At 34.6% G+C, this 14,204-nt stretch overlaps 1 long non-coding RNA gene across 3 annotated transcripts in view; it reads left to right on the forward strand.

The window, feature by feature from the left end:
- LOC137220740 (uncharacterized) overlaps positions 1 to 14,204 on the forward strand; it is a 145,033-nt gene that overhangs the window by 88,416 nt on the left and 42,413 nt on the right. For 2 of the 3 annotated variants that reach the window (XR_010941770.1, XR_010941772.1), the window contains exon 2: positions 11,439 to 11,490. This is a non-coding gene — a long non-coding RNA (uncharacterized lncRNA). Of the gene's footprint in view, positions 1 to 1,217; positions 1,388 to 11,438; positions 11,491 to 14,204 lie in introns of all 3 variants that reach the window. The other variant, XR_010941771.1, reaches the window with a different exon arrangement.

The following is a 14,204-nucleotide window of genomic DNA, read 5'->3' on the forward strand; positions in this document are numbered from 1 at the left end:
GTGAACGTTTTAATATATATGCCCAAAATAAAGAAAATAACCAATAACATTATTTTCCCTCTGCGATATTACTTTAAATGTATGAAAAGTTAAAGCTCTACACAACTTCAACAAGTACTAAATTCATTTACTAGAGCCTTTCAAGTAGGGATGTTTTATGAAAATATTTATTTTCCATTGAACACCATGTATATAAAGTTACAACTTGTATTTCTTATTGATCTCCAACCATAATAAAAATTACATGATTCTTATGCTATGAGGTCTTCATAATTCCTGATTTACATTTATATGCAGTGCTACAGCCCTCCCCTTTTTTGGTGATTTTTAAAGCTTTAATCCTTAATCCATGAGTAAAACTATGCAGACACTTGATAAAACAAACTTAGAAATCAGCTTCTTTGCATCATTAAAAGGCTTCTATACCTCACAATGAAAACATTACAAATCTAATCTTTTCACATTATCCAAGAAGGCAATCCTATATTCCCAGAGTAGAGTACTTTATATCCGTAGGTTCAACGAATGTAATTAAGTGTACCCCATGCCTGTTGAAGATTAACTTGTTAAAGAAAGTTCAAGCACACCTCCTCTACAAACACATAGGGTGACTAAGGCCATTTTAATGATATTTTACAAGGATGACAGTGGAAAGCTGTATTTCTGAAAGTGACAATAATACCTTTGCTTGTAAACCTTTACAAGTTGATGTTCCAAGTGCTGCTTTCAGGGCAGCTTGGCAGGGGCAGGGGAGGGGAAGGGGGAAGGGGGGAAGGGGGGAAGGGGGGGGGAAGAGCGGCAGAGAACAGAACTACTATTTTAGGTGTTTCCAAGAAGGTGGTTCTTTGACTTTATCACCTCTCCTTATCTCAATAGTAGAATGCTGAAGTGGACAATTTATTGAAAAAGAAAACCTGTTAGATCCAAAAAAAAAAAGAGGCTTCAAGTCTTTGAGAAACTGAAAATCCAAACAGGAATTTTAAAGAGAATTAAAATTCTGGGGGAGAAATAATAAAATGGAAAGGAAAAAAAGAAGAACCCTCATTCTTGGACTATATCCACCCAAACTAAAACGGCACCAGCAATTTAAAGCCAGGTTATTTAAGCTTCTGGGGTATTTTAAATTAAAATCTTTATATGGTTCAAGCAAAATAGCTCCTTTTTGCCTGAATTCTCTGAATAATTATGACAATTCCTCTCTTTCCTTTGCCCTGTAGACACTCTCTAAATACAAACAAGAATGGCTCCCTAAGATCAGAGGGTCTTGGGGAGACTTCCCGTAAAGCCACTAGATGGCGTGAAAGCACTGCACTGGGCCGCCTCTCCGCCACTCTGCCCCGGGCGCCGCGAAGTTTGTGTTCGTGCTGAGAGCTCAGCGTTTAGTCAAGTAAGATGCATTTTCTTTCAGAGACATCTTTCTGTGCCGTATGACACTTTTCAGGACACAAAAGGGGTATTCCGCCCTCCCCCTCCACCGCACTCAGAAAATGTCGAATTAAATTTGGAATAGTAAAAAATCATTTCAGTATTTACAGCGGCTTCCTGAGAACTTGACCTTTCAGCTCTTTGGGGGCTAGGCTGCTATTTGTTTGCAGCCTCCTTTAATAGGTAGTGAGAGGGAAAGAGAAGTTCCTTCAGCATTAGCCCTGTGCTCAAACCACTGCAGACAAAGTTTGCATATTCTCAGTCATCTTGCTCTCTTCCCCGATTTTTTTTTTCATCAAAAATTCTCTTTGTCTTTCTTCATCTGATATCGTGGGGTCCCTCATTAAGGGCGGTGATAGGAAAAGCTGGTTTTAAAACTGCTGTCCGAATGGCAGTTGTCCTCTTTTAATACTTGTTACCAGCAAAGCAAAAGGAAATATTTTTGTTCCTGCTTTTCAAATGCAGTGTTTTGCTTCATGTAATGCTTCTGCCTGATCATCATCTTCTAATCTTCCCTCCAAACTTTGAGATATACTTTTATAAGGGGTGCATTTCCAGCTTCCTGATATATGATATATACATAAGGCATATACCTCCCTGGGCCTCCACGACAGCAACAATTACCATATTCCTCCAGATATTATCACTATCTCGCTTCACAAAATGTCCATTGTAAAAGCTGTTTTGATCTTTTGGATAAGTGCCTTAATTTAAAATAATAGCAAAAAGGTAAAATTAGGCCTCTATGCTCAGCAGTGCATGAATGACAAATCTGTTGTAGTTTTGGGTATATCTTAAAAGATTCCTTTTAAAACCTCTTATAGCAAATTTACACATGATCAAAAATTATATTACACATTGGTAAACTGAACTGCATAATTTATTTCATGTGCTATTTATATAGCTATGTTTATACATATAATGGGTTTTGTAGTTTTGATATAATACCATACCAGTTCAAAATCTGAAAGATTTCTAGAAGCAATTTTTTTTATTAATGGTTTTGAGCCACCGTTGAAAAGGCTTCTTTTTTCCCCTTTGTGTAGTGTCTCAGAGGGAGATTATCATTTTTTGGATATCTTCTTAGCCCTAATTTCAATGAATTTGTGAAAACCAGAGATTTTATGGTGACATTCAATTAAAACATTTAGAAAAATAAGGATTCAATAAAATGTAATCACACCTCTTTAAAATAAAAATATTGGAGACCAAATGGACAACTTGGCAAAACTTGCTTCATAGGCAATGTTATGTCTTTTTACCCTGTGTATTTTTACTTTATGGGAACTTAAGTTAATTTGTCATATTAAATAGATCCGTGAATTGAGTCCTGTGAGTCCTGTTTTAATTGGCTCTAATCTTTGGTACCATTTAAAATCTACACTTTTGGTAGAATCTCCAAAACTCCATTACTGTTACATGAGTTGCTATAAAATAGATGGATAGATAAAGATATCTTGAAATAGGAGCCTTATGTGCACATAACTGGTTTGCTTTCCTTAGACATTCTATGTAATTCACAGTTGGTCATAAGGGATATAATATAGACTAATGGTTTAATACTTTTAAAGTGAATGATTTTATATACAGATCTAAAACAATCTCTAGAAGTATGATTTCAACTGATTGTGAGTGGCAGCTAAGTTTTTTGTGGTATCTGACTATTTAACACCAGTGGAGCAGAAAGTCACTTCATGCTTAAAAAGCCACCTGGGAGTATATATGCTATAGAAACTGCCCGCTCAGTCCTGTTAGATCGCTTGCTGAAAAATAATAGCTTTCCCCTGGTTCTGAGAGGGACATTGCGTCCATAATGACTGCAGTTAATTATTTCAGTGAAAATGTTTTTTTAATTTTTAAAAAAAATTTGGACTCCCAGGTGAATAAATGACTAAACTATTTGCATAAAATGGAAAACGCAGATACTCCCAGGTTTTCATGGTAGAGGGGTAGAGGGTGGAAGCAACACAGACTAATATTTTGTTCTTTTTGTATTCATATATTCAAAGAGTTTGATAAAGCTTGCAACATCATTTTATGCAAAAACTACCGGGGAAAAACAGAACTTTGTAAATGCTTTATGTAGGTACACTAGGTCAAGCAGAAAAGACCACATTCATATTGTATTTGGAGTCACACCAAGCAGACTTAACTAGTACTTTAAATGATCAGTAATGCATTACATTCTCATTTGTCAATTGGTTTTCTGTAGCGTTAGTGTTATAAAATATAAAGAAAATCTACTGATCAGAATCTTACTTAAAAAAAGACTTTTCTTGGTTTTTGTTTTGTCAGAGAGGCTTTTTTCCCTTTAATATTGGTTGGCTTATTCGGCCAACCAATTAACTAAATAGCAATAACTTAATAATTGAATGTTCAAATAATTAAATGTCACCTTCATTCTGTGACAATAAAGAGAACATATTAATAGCAGAGAAGTGATTACATAGAAATAAGCTCCTAAACTTCTCTCATCTAGTGATTTTTTATTTCATGCTTGTGGTCAGAATTCTACAAAGCCATTGTATATCTCTGAGAAAAACCAAACAGAGACCCATTAATAGTTTGGAAACTGTTAATAAAATAAATATACTCCTTTGGGGAAAAACACACACACAAAATTAACATTTTGTGGTTTGGAGTATCACAAATTTGAATTATATTTTTTAAATAAAAATCTTAAATTAGAATAAATTAGAAAAATGAAAATTAAAGAAGACCATAGAAAGCATACAGGCCATAAAAAGCACTGCAGCATCTTGAAGTGCCTAAAACTCATATCTCTTTAGTATGCAAAATGTAGAAGAAATGATTTAAAATTCACCATTGATTTGGGGAAAGAATGCTATTTGTTTGTTGGCTGTTTCATTTACTTCCTTCACAGAAACTTCAGTAGTTAGGTCAGCTAACCTAAAAATCAGAGCAACTACTTTATCAATATATTAATTCTAGTTTCCCAAGTGTTTTCTCCATGTGCCTTCTCACAATGCACCGCTGTAAACGCTGAATCTGTGACTGAGGCTGAGCTGTCCCCCAAGCCCACTGTGGAAGCCACAGTCTCCATTTCTCTGCACAGTCTCTTCAGCCCCAGGACTTTTGGGTTTTCACCAGTCCTCAACTACCCAGGACTACATTTCCACTTCTACTGAGCATAATACCCAACAAATAGAACAAAACCAAGTGAAATAAAACGAAACGAAACGAAACCACCAACATTTGAATAAAATTAAGGTTGGACCCATGTTATCTGATTACACCAAGAATAATATGTCACTTTGCTCCTTCTCTGATTTGCTGCTTGAGTGAATTGTTTACAAAACATGTAACATTTTTCTGAAATGAACTGGGAAGGGGGGGAGAAAAAGAGAGAGAGAAGGAGGAAGGAAGAAAGGGTTCAGATCAACTGGAATCTAGAAATCTAAGCAGAAAATGTAATACAAGGGCCTATCATCCTTTCAAAAGTTAGCTTGAGTTAACAACGATATACAATTCTCTAAAACTTTTCTCTCTGCCTCTGTGTCTCTCTTTGTCTCCACACATGGACACGTGGGCACACATACATTCACACAGGCCTCTCCCCAAGCTGAAATAGAGAGGGAGGCACGCTGCTAATCTTTACGAGCAGCCCTTTGCACCTGGTATTGGCAATGACGACAAAAAGCCAACCGCTTTTCCGAAGCTATTTTCTACATTAAAGTTGATTAAAATGCCACTGACGAGAGGCTCACATGAAATAAGACTGTAGAATCCTCTTCCCGAAGGAGAATGCAGGTAACCAGAACCAAAACAAGTCCTCGCCCCAGTTTGACTGAAACTCCAAATATATAAATGTGAAGTTGCTGCTAAACGGGCCCAGGCAAGATGGAAGGAGAGCCCGGAGCATAGAAGCATCATGTTAAAAACAATAGGAGCACTTAATCTGAGCGAAGGTTTGAAGGAACATACATATTGAAGTCACCAGGATGTTTTCCCAATCTTCCTCACCAGTCCTGCAGATTCTCATTGTTTACTGAATGATCACATGACAGGCCAAGTATCTAGCCCTGTGGGTCACCTTCATCATCTTCCAGAAAGAGAGAGTGAAAAATGAAAATGCTTGCCGACAACTTCATCAGGAATCCAATAGCTTAGGTAGAATTAGAATTCAAGACATCAAAAACCTCAGTACCCAGTTTAATCCTTTAACCACTAGGCCACACTCTTTCAAAACTGTTAGTAGAAACAACATTGCCCTTTTTGTACAGCTGTAGATGCCCTATTGATCTGTATCACATACCATTTAACACTGGATGATTTGGCTAGGAAAAGCGATGTTCACTGTTCCATGGCAAATCAGACAACAATGCTAAGATTGGCTATAGAACCAGGAAAATAGCGCAGGAGATGGGGAAACAAACAACCACAAAGAACAAACCTCATCTGCATGTTCTTCGCAGCTATTTTTTACTCCACAAGAAAGCAAAGTAGTAGAGTGCCACTGTATTAAAACTATTTCTGCCTGACGCAGATGTGGATCATGGGGATGGCAACCTAATAATAAGCCAACAGCTGAAGGCCACATTATTGCCTTAGCCTCCTCCCCTAGCTCATTTAGAAAATGACATGTTTTTCTTCGCAATGTTTTTACCCTCCTCTCTCTTTAGTGGCAGTAATGCTGAATGCTCTTGACATAATTCTTCGTTCACCCCTGACAGTCATTTTTTTGAATACTATCCCAGTAATAAAACACCTGACCTCGAGTTTTTCAATTGGCCATTGGCTTGGGTTACCCCAATTAGCGAGGCTCGTTTGGAAGTAGCCAGAGGAGTCAGGTGTCTTCCTGACTCTCTTCCCTAAACTCAGCATTATGAGAGAATACATCGTTTTATTCAGGTCATTTTTCTAGTGGATTTCTTTATTCTCGTATGATCTAAACATAGCAAAATAACAGGTTTAAAAAATAATCTAAAAGTATGTAGAATTCTGATACCTAGTATTTCTGCCTTGGAAGTCATATAACATTTCTAGTTCCCCGAGAGCTGCTTTTCAATATTTAAAGATAATTGAAAGAATTATGTGTATAAGCATCAATGAAGAGCTATTTTATTTACATATAAGGTAGCTAGATATCTGCATAACTTAATGAAAATACATATGCACTTGCATAGAGCACACATCTGTGGATATCTGTGTGTCTGGGTCAGTATATCTTTCGGGTACAGATCTCCCAAATCTATAAGTCCTTATTAAAAAATGCTTCAGGTGGAAAAGAAAATGTGTACCTGCAGAGATAAAAGTGTGTTTATTACATGTAAGATTTTGCCTCAAGAATAAAGTTGGGAGTTACTGTAAATAATAACATTGAGGTTTCTCAGAGAACTTTGGCAAAGGAATGTGGGCATTTTCAACATAAAGGAGATGGAAGAGAAATTAAAAGAATATTTGAAGTATTTTAAAGGAAGAGTCCTTTAATATTAAAATTACTTAAAAATGCATCATTGTGTATCTGATATAGCAATCTCTTTGCTCCCTTTGTTACTTAATGTTTATTAATAGGCACAGGACTTCTCAACAAGAGTATAATTTTTCTTCACAAATCTTTAGAATTTGTGTGCGCTGTGCAATTTTATCACTGGTCACATTTTTATTCTTTCTTGGCAAGGGTAAACCATAAGATTTCTTGATAGACAACACTTGAAATAGAATATGAAGTCCACACGACTGAAGGTGGATAAATAACACGGACTGAAATGAGCACATGAGTCTTTCAAAGACTACAAGCCTCCCTTTAACATTCAAGCAACTAAGGAGCTAAAGAGAAATTGAATTTAGCCAACGCAAATGAAATTAAAACTAAATTGGTTGTCATATCAAACTGATGTTTACTATGTAAATGTTTTCTGTTTATGAAACTACAGTTTAGAGTGTATAATGCTGCAAAAACACGAATATTTTCATGTTCGTTTAAAATAAAAATTCAAAGACCTATTGTAAAATTGTTTAAAATCTTAGTCACTTATGCAGGTAATATTTAAGGGATTATGAACCATGAAAACTGTGGACATAGACAATTGAGATAAACACACACGCACACATAAACACACGTCAAGACACAGGCATGCTTTTCTGGCCAGGCAGTATCCTATTACATCATTGCTTCAAATGCATTCATTCTCTTCAATATTGTTGGCTGTTTCAGGTTAACTACCGAAATCATTTGCCTGAGAAGCGAGATTTAATTGTCTTACAACTACCTCTGTGAGGTACAATAGGGATTACAAGTACCCATTGATTATACCATTGGGTAGAATAAGGGACTCTTATTCTAGCATTTCTCATTCATTTTGTCATTGCATTCTCTTTGAAAGAGACCAAATGGGTCCCAGCAGGTGAAAGCAAAGAAACCTGAAAGGCCCCCTTTGATGAATGACAATACCACAGCCACCCTCCCCCACCCCCATTTTTGGAGATTATAAAACCTTATTAAATCATGCCCTGTTAGATATTGATTGAGAGGGAGCTAAACTAAAACCAACAATAGCAGCATGGATCAGAGAACACTGCTTTCATCAGTGGGCACTAAACACAGCTAATCTTTCCAATCCTTTTTTTGGGGGGGAGGGGGAGGGGCTTTTTTAACTATTTACTTTTGTTTAAACCATTATCCCAGAAAGTCATACAATTATAGCAGCTTTGTCAGTCAAGAATAGATTGTAGTTGTCTAGCACTTCATCTTTTTGAATGTAGCAGTGTATTGCACAAACAATATTATACTTGGTTAAGATTCAGGATTATTATTATGATTATTTGGGGGGGTGCAATTCTAGGTAATTATCATAATTATTCTTGACTCTGGGACCCCTTTGATGACAAGGCTGCTTTAAAGTAAACCACTTGGACATAACAACTCAAGATATTTGACAAGAGGCTTCTGCCAGAATCAGAGTTGAAAACTCACCCATATTTTAAGGCTATCTTGATTATCAGGCTGTTTGCGTTCCTGGGCTGTCTTTTCTGCCATCTGTGAGCGCCACAGCAAACAACCCCTTTATGACAATCACCTCAGTATAACTTGAATACGTCTGCTTTAGAGGAGATTTCTGTAATAAGACTCTGTGCTAATTAACTGTCAGCTTTTTTTTTTTTTAATCAGCAGAATGCATTTCAGAAAGTAAAGACATTCCACCAAAAACTCCTAAACAAGAATTAAGCTTATATGCTAGTCTGCAACAACTTCTCTCTGTTCTCAGGCCTTACTTATACATCGGTTTGCTTTAAATACTTCTCACGTGATAAAGATTTTCATTTTTCTTGCCAGTTGACTATAGGTAATAACATTTGCTCCTCCCTATAGACAGTTACTTGATTCAATAACTTTACAAAAAAAGAAGGAAGGAAGGAAGGAAGGAAAGAAAGAAAGAAAGGAAGGAAGGAAGGAAGGAAGGAAAGAAAGAAAGAAAGAAAGAAAGGAAGGAAGGAAGGAAGGAAGGAAGGAAGGAAGGAAGGGAGGAAAAAAGAAGAGGAAAAGGGAAGGGAAGGGAGGGGAGAGGAGAGGAGGGGAGGAGAAGGGATGAAAGGAAGAAAGAAAGGAAGGAAGGGAGGAGAGAAAATATACAGGTGTAAAGGCAACTTTTTTGTGCTAGAAATTGTAGCTATATAGTTTTTTTTTTTTTTACAGGCAGCTAGTGTTGCTATTGAAAACAATCACAGTTAGGAAAATTATTAGTTTGATATCAAAGATGAGTCATTTCACTTCAAGAGAAATATTTATTTGTAGAAACATTATATGCCATGAAAATAACATTCGAAAAAAAGTCTCCAGCAACTATCATTGTCTTAAGAAGACTATAGAAATCAAGGCTTGAACAAAATAGAAACAGAAGTTTAAATATTTACAAACTTATCTCGGTGAATTCTTTGCTCTTTAATGGATAAAACCAGCAGTAACCACTTGAAAATAAAGCATTAATAATAATATTTCCTTTCAAAATATAAAACATAGGAATGAATGCAGAGGCTTTCATGTTGTTGTTAAAATCTCTCTCTGAATCATGGCTCTCCAAAATATACACAGGAATAAAATTTTTAAGTTGGATACAATAAATATAGAAAATGAGAACATTACAAAATTACTTTTAGGCAAAAGTTTTTCTTTATAACTTATTTTTGCACAGTTTTCAGAAGTTTTAATTGCATTTATAAATTAGATTTTATTATTGAATAATAAAAATTTACTCAAAACTTTATTGCTAATCAATATTTTCCATTTGTGGACTATCCTGGGTTTGAACTTAAACTTTGAAGTTAGGCATTACATTCTTTTAATAGTCTTAATTGTTTGGCATCATGTATTATAATTTGTAAATTTTATTTGTCTATTTTTATTTCCACACCTTCTTAATGCTATACTCTAAATAAAATATTAAAGTACTAAGTATGCCTAATACTTTTAAGTTAATATATCTAATTATTAACTTAAAGCATTTTGAACAGAACAGTTAACAGCAACAACAAAAAGTTGCCAAGCTGTGCATTGGATAATAGCCTCTTTTTGAAGCATGAAGATGTGCATATATTTTTATAAATGCTGCAAGCCAGTTTAAAAGCTTCAACTTTTTATATGCTATCTAATATAGATAATTAAATGACAAAATCTGTTGCTAATTTTATTTTCATTAGATTTGATTTTTTTCAAGTGAGTGTTGCCTGTTAATTTTATACTGATTAGTTCGGTTCCTTTGCTGATTTGTGTTTCCTAAAAGAAACCTAAGATTTATTCTCTAAATGTTTGATAAATTTTTAATACAGTCACCAATTGGCAATTTTAGATTGCCTCTTATTTTAGGCAAGTAGCTAGAATGTAAAATAACTGACCATTTAAGTTGCAATAATAGTATTTTTAAAATTGGCCTTAAGGTACACCTTCTGATTTCCATTTTTAAAAACTCTGTAATTCACCTCTTCTTTAAGTTGCCTGAGAAAATTATATTGAAACAATTCTACTTAATAATAAATCTCTGTAATAATAAAATTGTCAAAATTTTGCTCATTACCCTCTCATATGTGAGAAAAACTAATAAATATTTGAGACTTGCCAACTATTCATATTTCTATGTATTAGAGGTGCCTTTCCTGAATTCTTTCTCTTCCATCACATTTGAAGATTGCAAACAAGTAAGAAATTATTTTGGTTTCAACACTAAAATATAATAATTCCAATTCCTATCACTTTCCTTAAAAATGAAATTTAATTCTGTTTTTATCATCTTATTATGTGGGCCTTTCGTAATCAAATTACATACATGAGCTCTTGTAAGTCCTGTGATCTCTGCCTAGAATTTCCTTGGCTTACATCTTCCTAGACACTGTGCCCAAATTGTTACTTATTTAGCAGTTTTAACAATGTTACAAAATGATTTCAATCAATTTGTATTAGAACTATAGTAAAAAAGACACGAGGCATATATTTTGTCTAATTTTTTCAAACTGTTTAGAACACAGAAAACAGCTTGTATCATTGAATTTTACTTTTTATGCATGATCACATGTGCTTTGTTTCTTAAATGACTTATCAGTGTTAAAGAAAAATATATTTTTCTCATATATCTTCTAAAGACTCTCCTAAAACCAATCTTCAGAATTATATTGATGTATACACAAAGAATTATTCCCTTATATCTTAGAAAAACATTCCCATTCAAATAGTCCCATGCATCTGACGTAAAAAATAAAAATTGAATAAATTTTTCAAATTGAATTACCATGCTGAAAATACCCTAAATACTATTAGCATTTATTTCACAAAATTGTTCCTGTTGGATTAAATATGGTTTATTTTTCCTAGTGATAGATGTAATACTTTATTATTGAGGGAAGGGGCAGAGCTAATTTTCATTTTGGTTGAAGTAATATTGTTACTAAGAGAAATATTCATTCAATGGAATAGATATTGAATTTTTTAAGTTGAGTTGGTAGTAACATTTTAACCATCTCTTCAGACAAGTCTAACTCATGATATTGTTTATTTGTGATAGATTCAGTCCAACGAATTTTGATCCAATGTTTCAACTGTCATTTCTGAAGTTGGTAAGTACCTAATACAGTGCCTTTCTATACATGAGGAGTCTTCTCTTTGAGAATCTTGTGTTTTCTCTAAATTCTATTTTGGAAAGATTTAAGAAAATTTAATTTCCCAGGGCAGGAGTTTTTACAATATTTTTCACATAGAACTTTGTAAAATTGTAAGATTTCTTGACTTTGTTCCTCGGGCTTTCACTTGAAGGTATTTGGATGGACTTGGCTATGGTTTCCCTAAAATTCACTGGGGTGAAAATGAACTATCAGTAACACTCTCTTCTGTTTATCAGAATATCGAAGATACTATATAGAAGCTAAAGATATGTATACAGGAGCTAAAGGTATTCTTTTGACCCGACAAGGCCTTTCAGTTCATGCTCAGCACATATTCACTAAGTACACGCGTTAATTTCTCATTCGGCATAGGGAAATTGGAAGCATCTGTTAAGACAATTCAGAGAGGCCAAACTCCCTCCTAAAGGGAAAATTTGAGAAATAAAGTCAAATCTCCTTAGTTTCAGTAGAAATGTTAAAGTTCCCGGTCCCATCGAGAGAGATTTCATAGAAAAGTCAGTCAGCAACACTCCCCTTTGGTCTCTTCTTACAGAGTTTGACCACCATGAAGCAAGGAGACCTTTGGAGAGTCTTCTTTACAGCAGCTGCACTGAGGGTCTACACACAAGCTTCACTGCAGCCAGTGGTCTAACCTCTCCCTAACCTTTTACCAAACTCTTCTTTTGGAATTGGCTTCAAAGTGAGACTATTAGCTGCTAGAAAAATATTCTTACCTGATAGTCATACTTCAATTTTAAATCCAAAGCAGAGATATCTATGTTCACTACACTTCACCCCAGATAGTTTCCCAAAGTCAATTTTCCTTTATTGGACAAAGATTATTTCCCTTTATAAAAACAAATGTTCCAAAGAGTAGGCAGTAGCCTCTGAAGGCAGTTATCAAAAGAGGACATTCAATACTGGATTGAGCAATGGGACCATCACTGAAATGAGTATTTAATACCTAGCAAGATGATCACTTTGAAACTTTTGATTTTGATAAATGTGTGGTTATGCTAATTAAAATAATCACACTGCCCTGTAGTCACAACTCAAATACCTGCCTGTCATTCCCTTACAAGATCACAGTTTCTTGCAGCTCTGCATGAAACCTAACTTGAAAACTTGGACTTCATAGTCATAGTCCCTTTGGACACAGGCTTACTGAGCAACAAGGCTTCTTTGTTTATATGCAAAACAGGTAAAATTTAACAAATCTTAACATATAGACTAATATTTAATATACTCTTCAGAAAACATTGAATTACCACACACATGAATTCAACTGTTAATTTAGCAAGGTTTAAATTAAAGAAAACTATTGGGTCCCGAGAGACAAAAATTTAGACTATTGTTACATGAACGTTAAGTTAATGTATCAATATACATATGTTCCCAAATGTAAAATTGTTTTTAAAGTAAAGCTTATGCACCAGTGCTTAAATGTTTTCAAAGAGTTTGAAAAAAATTTCCGGATAATTATAGTAACAGTTATTTTATATATTTTCTTTAAAAATTGAATAACATTTTGAATTATGTAGACTTATGTGTGTGCCAAATTTTGAGTTTCTGATTTTCTTTTATAGTTAATTTCTCTACTGTCAATAAAGACCATATGTTTATGATATATATTTTCCCCTCTGAAAATTCTATTACTGTTTTGTGAGTGCTGGTTACCACAGTGAAGGAGCTCCATGATTCACTTGGTATGTGTGAATTTCTAGTCATGCCTTGTAACGTAGGTGGATTCTAGAATTTTTGGCTGTGCATAACTTGGTGTGTCTTGCCATTATGAACTAATTATTCCAGTAGATATGTTGAAAGTGAATCCAGGTTTCTCAATCTTATTTCAGCAATGGGGTTTTCTCAGAATGTTAACCTTGATTGAACTTCTCAAGTTCCAGAAACATCTACCACCTCCACCTCTAGAAGATGCCCAAAGGGGAATCACAAGGATCATGACCATGAGACCCTGTATTAAACACGTGGTGGGAACTTCATCGCTTTCCAATGAATATGTTGCCTTTTGTACAGCCAATTCATTTTTTTAAAAATACATCATATTATGTTATTAAGGATTTTTAAGATTGAATGAAAATACGTAGCCAATCACTGATTTTCTCTATTAGGAGAAATTATTATTTTTTAAATTTGTGCTGCTCTGAAATTATTCTTAGAGATTATTATTTTACCACCAAGTTTGTGCCTAATATTTTATTCAAATCATGGTTTAGAACTTTGCAATTAGTCCTTCTAAGCTTTGCTTCTTAACAATAGGAGTTTTAGTGAGCTTCTCCAATTTTGACTGCAAAAAGCCATGCCAGCCTCTTAGGTCACTTTATTTCTCTTTGAATTTGGATAAAAATTTAGTGTAGAATCTTTTTAGTAGCTCAGGGAAAAATTCCATTTCTGATGACTGCAATCTATAGCTTTGTGTGACACATTCAGTTTAAAAAAAGAAAGCTGGGTCATTTGAGAAAATGTTCATCAAAATAAGATAGATCTGGAAAACTGCTTTCCTAAAATACTGAAATAACAGGTATACTAACTTGGTGATTAAGACAAAATTTAAGAAGACTGGGAATTTGGAGACATATCTTCCTTAGGATGCTGGAATTAACCTGAGGGCAGTTACTCTGAAGCTTACTCACTTCACCTTATCTCATCTT

Source organism: Pseudorca crassidens, chromosome 3 (genome assembly GCF_039906515.1).
Source record: "Pseudorca crassidens isolate mPseCra1 chromosome 3, mPseCra1.hap1, whole genome shotgun sequence".
Taxonomy (NCBI): domain Eukaryota; kingdom Metazoa; phylum Chordata; class Mammalia; order Artiodactyla; family Delphinidae; genus Pseudorca; species Pseudorca crassidens.